The following is a 12,786-nucleotide window of genomic DNA, read 5'->3' on the forward strand; positions in this document are numbered from 1 at the left end:
TATCACTTTGGGGGTAGAATTAATTAAAATCGTTTCTTAGCGGATGCCTAGGTCTAAACATCTACCTGCATGCCAAATTTCAGCCCGATCCGTCCAGTGGTTTGGGCTGTGCGTTATGTTTGTTAATAATGGTTGACCATAAATGTTTTTCTTTCTTCTATAAATTCTCGCTAACGTGTAACATGTTTACACGACGTGTAAGTACTGCTGACGTGGTGAGTCATAATTTTCATGATTACATTCACCGGAACACAATTAATTGCGCAAAAAATCTCCCGCCACCACGTATCATCGGCTCCGATATAATCTGTCGATACTGTAACACGCTGTCATTCCTCATACCTCGACCGTGATGTAGGAAGAAATAAATAAAATTGAAGTGTCTGTTTTTAATAGAAATAGAAATCATCTTTATCCAAATTAACACAATACAAGCACTATTGAATAGTCATATTTTTGATTCCTAGTTAGGTTATTCAAAATTGATTGTAATATAATTACTTACTTAACACTCCTGTGTACTTTGTATTTATATATATGTATGTATTAGTATATAAATTGTATTATATATGTAAGTAGTATATGTAAATTATTATTATTTAGTATTCCTATGCCTTTTTTATTTCTCTAGTCCATTCTTGCGCCATCTACCACTTGCTGTCTTCTCTCCTCTACCCATAGGTTGTCTGGAAGAGATTGTTTAAGCGACAAGTCCGTCTTTTGTACCTTATTACTTATTATTTGTTTGTTCTTTATTTAATTGTTTGTATTTCTGGTGAAATAAAGTGTTAAGAAATAAATAAATAAATTCCACCACTCATTCGGAACGCAGATTCATCACAAGAAGAATGAGCAAGAAACTTATGTGTTACTGTTTTGAATAGATCTTTACAAATTGACAGCTTTTCACTAAATGCACGTGAAAGTATATATGGTACTAATAGAAAAAAAATTGTCTGTCTGTCTCAAATCCCTGTCATTTTGAGACTAAATTCTCAGATAGCTAGTACATAATATTTATCAGTATTTGTTTTGTAATCTCAGGACAACTCACACAGCGCCCTCTAGACCCAATTTAAGCCACCTAAAGCTTGTGTTATTAGTACTACATAGATAAAAGATAAAATTACATTTTTTTCATTGAATATATGTTTAATATTCTACATAGTAAACATACGGATCGAATGAAATAATCATACTTATGAATACAAATGTTTGTGCCGTGCGAGGAATAGAACCTGTGATCATCAGAAATAAAGCCGTGTGCTAAACCGCTAGATCATGAGGTTATAAATTCAAATTCAAATTAAATAATCATTAATGTAGGACATTTTAGCCTGTTATAAACGTTAACAATTTATACATTATAATTTTTGACCAACTGACAAGAAACTCACTTTTAACCATTATATACAGTACACCAGTGCAATCACTGTGTATTTAAGAAAAATAAGCAATATTAGAAACTTATGTTTATACTACTCGTATAAGCCATATCCAAAACCTACGTTTTATCAGCCCCACTCGTGAAAAGCTCCGTCACGCTACGGCAGCGGTGACGTGACGTGACAGGTGACGTGTTTACAGGCCCACGCCCCCACCCGTCCCGTCCGAACCCGCTCCGTCACGGTAATGTTGCCTTTGAAAAATGAAGGTGTTTTTAAATTGTTTGCGAATACGAATTAGGGGCTGAACTTTGGTATACGAATTACTGTCAATTTACAACAACAATTGTACTATAATATGTAACTTTTATTTAGAAAAATACTAGCAAATATAAAATAGTATATAAAAATTGGAAAATTAATTTAAATATTAAAAAAGAGAGGTTTTATTTATTTATTTGTTTATTTGAGCGAACAACAAGACATACACCATGAGGTTACAATTATTGTAACTTGCAAAAAGTTCAGGTATATTCAAAATTCAAAACTCAAAATATCTTTATTCATGTAGGTCTATTACAGACTCTTATGATATGTCAAATCTACCGTCAGTTCGGAATGATTTCGAAATGAGAAGAACTGACAAGAAACTCAGCTCGTATTTTTTTTTAATGTTGTACATATTTACAATAATACTATTTCATTTAAATTCAAATTTGGGAGAATAGAGTGACCACCAGCATATGCTATATAAAAAAAATCAAAAAATCTAATCAGTGTTCGCAACCTACCAGAACAGACCAGTCCCCACAAGCAGCACCCGTTCACGAGTATGACGGATGAGCCAGCCATCATTGCCCTCAACTTAGAGGGAGCACATCGACCCGGCCCACCACGCCGCCACAAGTTGGAACTTTATAGCGAGCATGACTGTTTCAAGTTACACCACTACGTCATTTATATTATTTACAGCATAAACTGTACCAATCATAGTTTTCACCCATTACAATATTTAATTTACATTATTTAAATTACTATATGTCATTAATACAGTGTTGACTTAATTACAGGCTGCCACTGCATGCGTAAATGTTTACAGAAGCTCACTTATATATGTATACATATTTATCTTTTTATTTTATTTATTCTAGTATTTATATATTATATTTGTATATATCGATTTTTTTTTATTTATATGTATAGGGGGTTGGTGATAGAAAGGTGAAAATTTAGAGTTGTATGTATTTTTTAATGTCACATTATACAAAAATAGAAATAAAATTGTTAAATAAATAAAAACGAGCACAATCACCAAGGCGTATGAAAAATAGATACATATTAGCCAATTCTCAATACTACTGAATATGGTTACAAATTTTGATAAAAATCGATCAAACTGTTTCTGAGGAGTATGGTAACTAACATTGTTGCATACACAAGATTTTTATATATAAGATAAATAATCTTTAGTCAAATAAACATAATATAAACGTTGTTGAATATTCATATAATATTTTATTTTTTCCTCCGCTCATTCGGCCAGTAGACTCATCATAAAAAGAAGATAGAGAAACTGGTGTGTTGCTCTTTTAAATCACTATTTGAATTTCAATTATCAATAACTATAGGATCCAGCGAACGACATCCAGACTAAAAATTAATGAATACCAAACTCTTACTCTCTACTTAAATTTTATTGATTTATCTATTTATACAGAATTAAATAGATCTAGAATGATCGAGACCTGTCTATTTGATGTTGACAATTGTTTGTTCTTGAATATTTTTCTTTAGATTTCTATTATGTTATTTTTTATGTATTTCAAAGTATCTTTCTTTTATTCCTGTTATTCTGCTGTGAGTATAGCTTATTATGCTTAAATACATGCATATAATAAGATCTGTGAACAATTCACACAACTCTATCTAGTTCCAAGCTAAGCAGAGCATATACATATACATATTTCATTAATTTAATTTCATTTACATTGTGTTGAATTTTATTACATATAATAATATTAATTAATGCATTATATATCTAACATATATACATGTCTAATAAGAAAAATGTCAATTTAATAATAATAAATGTAATTGTCATGTCCATTATTACACCTATTTTATAATTCATTAATTACATATATAATAACACTTCTTCAATAAAAAATCCTTTAGTTTGCGTTTAAAATCATCCGTATATAATAAATTTTTAAATCTATAAGCAACTTATTATATTAATGCTCTACTTTACTTAAACAGTAAAGTAGAACAGTAATCAATTTTTATCTTTATTTACTATAAAAATATTCTTAAGACCGGGTTAAAAACATAAATAATGTAATTCACTTTTCTGTTTTATGGTTTCCTAGCTATCAGCCCTGGCTTCGTACGGATGTATGTGTGTTATACATATAAACCTTCCGCTTGAATCACTCTATCTTTTGCTAAAAACTGCATTAAAATCCGGTGCTTAATTTAAAATATCTAAGCGAATAGAGCAGAGCGACTTCATGTTATACTGTGTAATATAGAGGACAAATTAAATTACACTACGCGAGAATTAATTACAAAAACAAAAGGTGACAATATTGTTACAAAGCTGCCAAAACACAACCGATTAGAGGACAAATTAATTACAAGCGAGAATTAATTACAAAAACAAAAGGTGACAATATTGTTACAAAGCTGCCAAATGACACATTTGCCGATCCGTGCATCGCCATTCACGCGAGAGGTGAAAACGACTGGAAAATGCCCTGAAAACCCAATGGACGAATGATATTTATTGGCGCGGCCTTTATGTTGAGTGAGTGATTGATTCCCGTGCATTCAATGCGTTTGAGGTTTGAGTTTTTCACGTTTGTATTTGAAGGGCTAGTGCAATTTATGCGGTTATTATTACTGCGAATGGCGAATTGTGTTAAAACAGAACCATTTTCAATTAGGTAGTGTTGAGTCGACTCGGAAGATGATACTATGTTGTTGGTCGAGACGATGTATATTACAGATGAAAATAAACTGACAATATGTACATAGAAATAATGATCTTATATACTAAATAACAATAGGAAAATGTAAGGTGGGGTGACACAGTTTAGACACAGCAGTGCCTAGTAGACAATATTGAATTTGTCTTACTAGACATTATTAAATGCAATTATTATTTTGATGTGTCTAGGTGACTGTGTCCCATAGGTAGTTTTTGTTAAAACTTGTCTGCGAGGTATATTCGTCAAGATATTTCAGCCATCAATCAGCTTGCTTTGTAAGTTGTGTCAGGTGGTAATTTAAATTAATAATTTAAATTTATAAGGTCATTGAAATTTCTGGAAAAGAGGCGTGACATTATTTGTTCTCCGGAATGGTAACATGATGGTGATGGTATCGCGGCGTCACATAATAACGTGAGGTTTGTAAATTGGTGATTGTAATCACTTACCACCAATTAGACTGTCAGCTTTCTTACTCCGACTAAATAAAAAACAGAAATGATGTCCTATAAAACTACAGATATGTTATTTCTATATAGTATGATATTTCAATAGAATAAAAATTCAACAAAAAATCAAAATATCTTTATTCATGTAGGTCTATTACAGATTCTTATGATGTGGCAGATCTACCGTCAGTTCGGAATGATTTCGAAATGAGAAGAACTGACAAGAAACTCAGCTCGTATTCTTTTGAAATAAATGTTGTACATATTTAAAATAATACACAGTCATTAAAATTAAAATTTGGGAGAATAGAGTGACCATCAGCATATGTTATTGCAAAAAACAAAAAATCTAATCAGTGTTCGCAACTTGAACAGACCAGTATATTACTCACCGTACTTACCGTCATACTCGTGAACGGGTGCTGCTTGTGGGGACAAGCAGCACCCGTTCACTAGTATGAAGGTAAGTACAGTGAGTAATATACATAAATTAATATTAACATGTCAAGCAAATATTTACTCTTTAAAATTACAATTTCTAAAAATACAAATTTGTTTATAGTTAACATAATGTAGTATTAATGTTCTGTTCAAATCAATAGACGACAGTGGTGGTGGTGGTGTAAGTGGTGAACTTACCATCAGTAGGGAGTTTAAAATGATAAAATAAAACAATGTAACTAATGTGACAGTGGCTCTAAAACAAACACGCTGCAGTGAAAAAAAGTCTGTATTGATGGTGAAAAAAGGCTGTATTGATGGTGAAAAAACGTCAGTATTGATGATCACAATAAATGTTCAAACTTGAAGAGAGCATTCAATTAAGGAGGGCTAAGCATCAGGCCCCCTGATTAATTGCCAGACTACTGTTGGCGATTTCCAGAGATTGCAGGCGCGGTCCAAGTGATGACAAATAGCGGAAAACGAATTATACATAGAGATGTGTCTTGAGTTAACTCAAGTTGCGGTGAATTCGAGTTAACTCGAGTTGAATTCTGCCAACTCGAGTTGGAAGAATTCAAGTTGTAAATGAACGAATCAAGTGAAAGAGCGAGAGCATGATTCTGTTGTCGAACCGACAATGATATGGAATTTTCCGATCATTCCATATTATTTCCACTCGTCACAAATGTTTCAGTATTGATTTGAGGTCGTTATCATTTTTTTTCGCATGTTCGTCCGGTTATGTTATCATTAAAATGATTATGCGTTCTATAAGTCCTTCCGCGGCTCTTAAGTGCCATTTCTACTCGCCCTCTATGGTTCGGTGAAGCTTTCAAGGCTAGCTGCGACCAAAAACATTAGATTTGTTTGAAAAATTAAAAAATAAACAAGAAAAACTTTTTTTTTAAACTTTTGTGTTTAATATACATTATTTAAATTATTAACTGGGTCTTAACACGGTCGTCGAGAGAGGTAAATACCTTTATTTGCCATAAAATTATTCGTGTTAAGCCCCGGTTAATAATTTAAATTAAAAAAGAACTGTTTATTTCGGCTAACTCTAGTCAACTCGAGTTAACTCGAGTTATGTTTATTACGAGTTAGCACATCTCTAATTATACATATATTTCTTATTACCACAGATAACACAATATTTCATATTATTACTATTGATGGCCCAGTAATCGAAATTCGAATAATAAAAAATACAACAAGAGTTTGAAACCAGCAATAACAATAAAACAAAATGAGAGAATATATATGCGTGTGTATGTCAAATACATGTATAATGTTTTTTTATTGATTTAATTTGAATTTTTTTGCTGAATTTTAAAAACATGCATTTCACAATGAAATTTCATACTTCTCCTTAGCGCATTTTTGGAGTTTTTTCTGCACTTATTTATATATATATATTTATAAATCTAAATATCTATGATTGTAACTTATGTGTTATTATTAACTACAATATAATTCTACAAAAATATAATAATGATGTGTTTGGTACAGTCGACGTCTCAAGTTTAATATGTATCTAAATATTAAATAACTTTTTAGATTACAGGATTCAGCGAGTTTCGTAATATTGTTTTCTTACATAAAAATCTTCACGATATTACGTAGCACTGAAGTTTTTTTTATTATAACCAAATATTATTTATGTTTAGTACAACGTCATGAATTAAATTCTGCCCAGGAAGTAGGACTATAACCTTAAGGTTCGCAAAGAAAAAAGTGGATGGATGTAAAGACAGAAGAGAAGAGGGACCGACTGTATGAAAATATGACTTATGACGGCTGACAGGGACCTGTAGAAGAAGAGATTATAGAAGATTACAAATATTTATGTAAATATTGAAATATAGCAAATACGAGTATAGAAACTAGACTACAAAAATAAGTACAGGTTGTACTTATTTTTGAGACTAGATGGTGCTGGGTTATTAAATTTATTGTTATTGATAGAAATAGAAATAGAAATAATCTTTATTCAAATAAACTCATTACAAGCACTTTTGAATAGTCATATTTTGATTCTACCAAAAGATAGTTTCCGCTAGTTGTTAATAACTTGGGAGGTACAGCAGAATACTATTTGTGACTGATTACCAGCGAACGGGTCGAGACATCCATTCACCTGTCCGAACGGCTCAGCTCACCATTTCAATGGATTAATATAGAGCTGTTAATACAGTTTTTAATTTATTATACCATTGTTTTCCATAGATATACTCATGCTGAATTTATTAATACAGTGAAAGATTACACAAATTAAAGAATGATAAAAGATTTTTTATATAAGTGGTAGCTGTTGATGTTGCTATTGATACCGTCGTTGATTTTTTTCGTAGATGGTATTGGAATAGTGGTTTCCCCTGCGCGAACGGTATAGTACAGGTAGTATAGAGTGAATGCACATGGAGTTGGTTGGTTTCATTGTGACGCATTATACAGAAATTAACCACGATTACTCGTGTCGGTGTCGATGTCAGATTTAGTATCAGTATCGGCGTTAGCTTCTGAATTAGTGTAAGTGCCAATGTCACTTTTTTGTATCACTGTCAGCTATCTAAATCAAAGTCAGTGTCAGCGTAAGGATCAGTGTTAATATTAACGTCACTATCAGCATCAGTCTCTGTATCAGAGTCAGCATAAGTATCGGTGTCAGTTGATATGTCATTATCAGCATCAGTGCCAGTGTTTCTGTTACTGATAGCATCATCAACAGTGTCCGAATCAGAGTCAATGTCTGTCTTCGCATCAAAGATACCCACATTGATATTATAATATACTAAATTGAAATAATTGGCGGTATTATCACCTCGTTGTCAGCTCACGGGAACGTCCGCCCAAACAAAGGCATTTATCGCGATAACTCCAACGGGGTCGATTGAAAAACGAAAAGGAAGTGTCTAAAGGTTTTTAAAAAAGAGAAATGGTTGTGAATAGCTTTTAAAGGTGGTACAAGACAAATGGTAGCGTCGACGCGGGCGATCCGCCCGCCGCCACTCACCGATACCGGGGATGAATGTGTTTTTAAACTTTCAGGTTCTAATGGTTTACTTAGGCTTTGGAATTCGGATGGGATCGGAATTGCATTGTTTGTTTGACGAATAGTTTCCTCTCTCCATGACTGGTATTTTACAAGACAGAGACAATAGAAGAAGAGAGGTAAGAGATAGACATTTCAGAAACCTAAGGAATGATTGATTGAGACATCTTATTAATATAAACGCAAAAGTTTGTGATGGATAGATGGATGGATGGATGGATGTTTGTTAGTCTTTCACGCAAAAACTGCTGAACGGATTTTGATTCTTTACAAATTTTCCTTAAAACTTTTTATTTTCTAAAAGTTTATAGTAATAATAACATACATTTCATGCGAGTGAATCCGCAGGCATAGCTAGTTCTTCTACAGATTTGTTATTCTTCTTTCTTTTTGCTTGACGACATTGGTCATCAACTGACTATATATGAGTTGTTTCTAAAAATACGGTATACTTTTCCTTATAAAATTAACTATCGGAAAATGGTAGTCCCGTCAAAATCAGTCTAGCCGTCAGAGAGAACTGACAGATAATAATTTTGTAATTTTTTTTTATAAGTACCGTATTATATGTATGTACTTTCGTATACGCTTAGTGAAAAGCTGTTAATTTCAAATTACAAACAAACACTTCAATTTTATCTATTTGTATGTAGATGTACCCCTTTAGTAAACTCGTTAAGGGTCCACATTTTTTACACAGTCTCCAAGTATTTGGGGTTTGTTAATTAAAAACCTGTCTGCCGTCGTGACGTGGAACACGACTCCTCATGTTTCTAAATTGTCAGTGGGTAAAATTACAAAAGAGGTTTGTTTCCGAGCCACTTCTTGAATAAAGCGACAATTTAGACCGAGCGCTGTATCTAAGCGACAATTTCGACCAAGAATCAGAGTCAAAGTCAAATTAAAAAAATATATGATACTTTTATCGAATTAGGTGTTTATTTTATCGAATTACATGTGACTTTCCGGAAGTCCATTTCATTACTTTATGGATTTATATGATTTTCTTTAACTCCGAAACTGTAGCAGTGCGGTGTTTTGGAAGCGTTACGATCTTCTCAATTCGTGAGCAAATCAAACCGTTATTGAATCTACACGAAATAAAATAAATACCTCACTCTACACGACTATTCTTCTGTTTCTTAATTCTTAATGAGTAAAATTACACTAGAGAATCGTTTCTAACCGACTTCCAAAAGAAAGCGACAATTCAGAACGAGCGTCGTATCTAAACGACAATTTAGACCAGAGGTTCCCAAACTTTTTTGTGTCATAGATCACTTGCCATATTTTTCGGTTTTGGGTAGACCACCCATTCTTACCTCGTATTGATTTTTTTTGTAAATATTTAACTGTAGATGATCGGTGTCGTAGACCCCTTGCAGTTTGTCATAGACCCCTGGGGGTCGATATAGACCACTTTGGGAATCACAAATTTAGACCAGGTATCTAAGTCCAAGTTTAAAAAAATCTATGACACTATTTTATCGAATTATGTATTTATTTTATTAAATTAGATGTTATATTGCGGAAGATAAACCCTTATTGCATTTATATTATTTTGTTTAATTCCGCTGCTATTAGCATATGTGAGACCACAAATATTCAGTGCGGAAACCTGACCACTAGTACTAACTACTGAAAGCATTACAACCTTCTTTCTCCATTGGTCATCAAATTCTGACCGTTGTTCAATCTGCACCAAATAAACAAAATACCTAAAAAAAGTAGCTTAAGTTACTCCTTAGCTATTATAATTGCTCCTGCCGTTTCAGACATTAGCAAAAACAAACAGACAGACAGACGGAATAAATTGAATTACTAAGTATGTAACTATCATTTCGGATATTAGCAAGAAGAAACAGACGAACAAAAAGAACATTTTTTGTAAGTACCGACTATTATATGCAGTTAGTGATAAGCTGATAATTTCGCATTCCAAACAGACACTTCAATTTGATTTATTTATATTGATATAATCTAATCTACATATATAACATAATAACATATTATGCCATATCATTCAACATATCTATTGCATTATATATATATTAGATTACGTATTACATAAATTAATCGTATTTACTTAAGATATACTTAATACTAGCTTTTGCCCGCGGTTTCGCTCACGTTAATTTACCCCCTTAGAGGTGGAATTTATCAAAATCCATTCTTAGCGGATGCCTACGTCATAATATCTACCTGCATGCTAAATTTCAGCCCGATCCGTCCAGTGGTTTGGACTGTGCGTTGATAGATCACTATGTCAGTCACCTTTGAGTTATATATATTTAGACTTTAAGTATATTTGAATTTGTTATAACAATTACAATTGAATTACCTTTTTTTAAAAAAAAAAATTATTCACAATATATATTTATATAGGTGTCTATGTCTAACATTAAATGAAAGTCCCGTGCATGAACATCTATTGCCATGCACGCTCGTCATTCAAGTAATTCAAAAGTGACATATAAAAATAGATATCAAAAATACAAAGAATGGTAGACAAGCTGCCAGCAACTTGATATCATCTATTTATCTTCTGTACGGTGTTCCTCTTCTCTCTTTATGAATGAAATATGTTGAATATAAATCAGATAAAACCAAGGTGCATCTCAAAATTCATTATTAATTGTAACCTCGATATCAGTCGAGAACAATTGCTTGGCTGCTCTTATTCCTCGTTTTATTACCTCCGAGTAATAAAACCGGATTAGAGATTCAATAACTTGATCAGATAACCGGAAGTGGCCACCTGGTGCTGATTTACGACCAACCCTTTGGAGGTATTGAAAACTTGAGTATCATTTTAAGGTTCAGTGAATTGGTTAAGTTTTTCCTCTAAGTTATAAAACTTAATTTTCATTGAGAGTTAGCAATGGACGATGAGCAAGATTTGAAGATTGTTTTTAAGTATCTTTTTTTTTTAACACAGGGGACAAACGAGCATGCGGCTCACCTGATGCTAAGTGATTACCGCCGCCCATGAGCACCCGCAACACCAGGGGAATTGCAAGTACGTTGTAGGCCTTTTAAAAAGGAATAAGCTCTTTTCTTGAATCTATGCAATGAAAGTATCTATGCAATACTAAAAGAACATAGAGAATTTCAAAAGAGTTAGTGTGTGATTACACTAATAAAAGCTTAAGTAAAAGTTAGATTTGTTAATCTAACTTTATCTACAACATATATAATAAAAAAAAATCTAATCGTCGTCTAAAATTGAAGGCGAGAAAAACATATTACGCGAGTGCTTTAAGGAATCAAATATCCTCACCGTTGCTTCTCAATACATCTATGAAAATATCATGTATGCCAGGAAGAATGCAAACAATTGCAAAAGAATTAGTGATTACACTAATAAAAGCTTACTTAACAATAACAAACTAATTTTACCTAAATGTCGTTTAACTAAAGTTAGTAATTCGTTTTATGGCTATTGCGTAAGATTATACAACAAAATACCAGAGTCTGTTATAGATCTCCCGGAAAAAAGATTTAAATGTCATATAAAACACTTCCTTTGCAAAAAAGCTTACTATAAAATTGAAAAATTCGTTAACGACAATAATGTTTTTATTAAAAAACATAAAATCCATAGCACTGACAATATTATGTGATCACATTAATAATGAGTGCGTAGTGATTTCTATGTTGATTATCTCATGCCTCTTACTTGTTATACTGTAATTATTATATAAAAATGTATTCAAAAGAGCAAAACACAAGTTTCTTGCTCATTCTTCTTGTGATGTATCTGCATTCCGAATGAGTGGTAGAATCAAAATATGACTATTCAAAAGTGCTTGTTGATTTGGATAAAATTTGGATAAAAAAATGAGTTAATTTGGATAAATATTATTTCTATTTCTATTTATACTAGTTTTCGCTCGAGATTCTAGTCGAGAAAAACCTAGAAAAAAAATACTGGGCAATTAATCCCAAGATAAAAATCGTTCTCATAAATACTAAATATTATTTTCAAATTCTGTAGTTAATACTTTTTGAAATTCTAGAAAATCGAAAAATAAAATCTGCAAACAAATTGAAAACTGCATACAATTCCGTAATTTGTATGATTATTTTAAATTTTAATTTCTATTAAACAAATTTCTTTGTGAAAGTTACTCTCTGGCGAGATATAATACCAGCAATATATTGTTATATTAAAATTCCATGTGGAGTAGTATTAAAATTCACATTGCATGTAAAATTAAGTGGGTAACGTGCCCGACGGCGCTCGGGGAGGTAATGTGTTTGCACTAAGAAACAGCACTGCAAATAAAATGCAAGCGAAGTCTGTGCACGAACACCTGAGTTAGTGAGTTTTGTTTATAATACTAATACACTTCCGAGCAACGTAATTAGTACACTTTAAAGATATAAAATAAATAAAGTTTAAAAGGTATTTGTTTTTGTGTAGTTTTTTTTTAATCTAAACACACTATCTTATTAATCTTATT

Source organism: Achroia grisella, unplaced genomic scaffold (genome assembly GCF_030625045.1).
Source record: "Achroia grisella isolate CSIRO2021 unplaced genomic scaffold, CSIRO_AGI_Agris_v1 utg524, whole genome shotgun sequence".
Classification (NCBI taxonomy): domain Eukaryota; kingdom Metazoa; phylum Arthropoda; class Insecta; order Lepidoptera; family Pyralidae; genus Achroia; species Achroia grisella.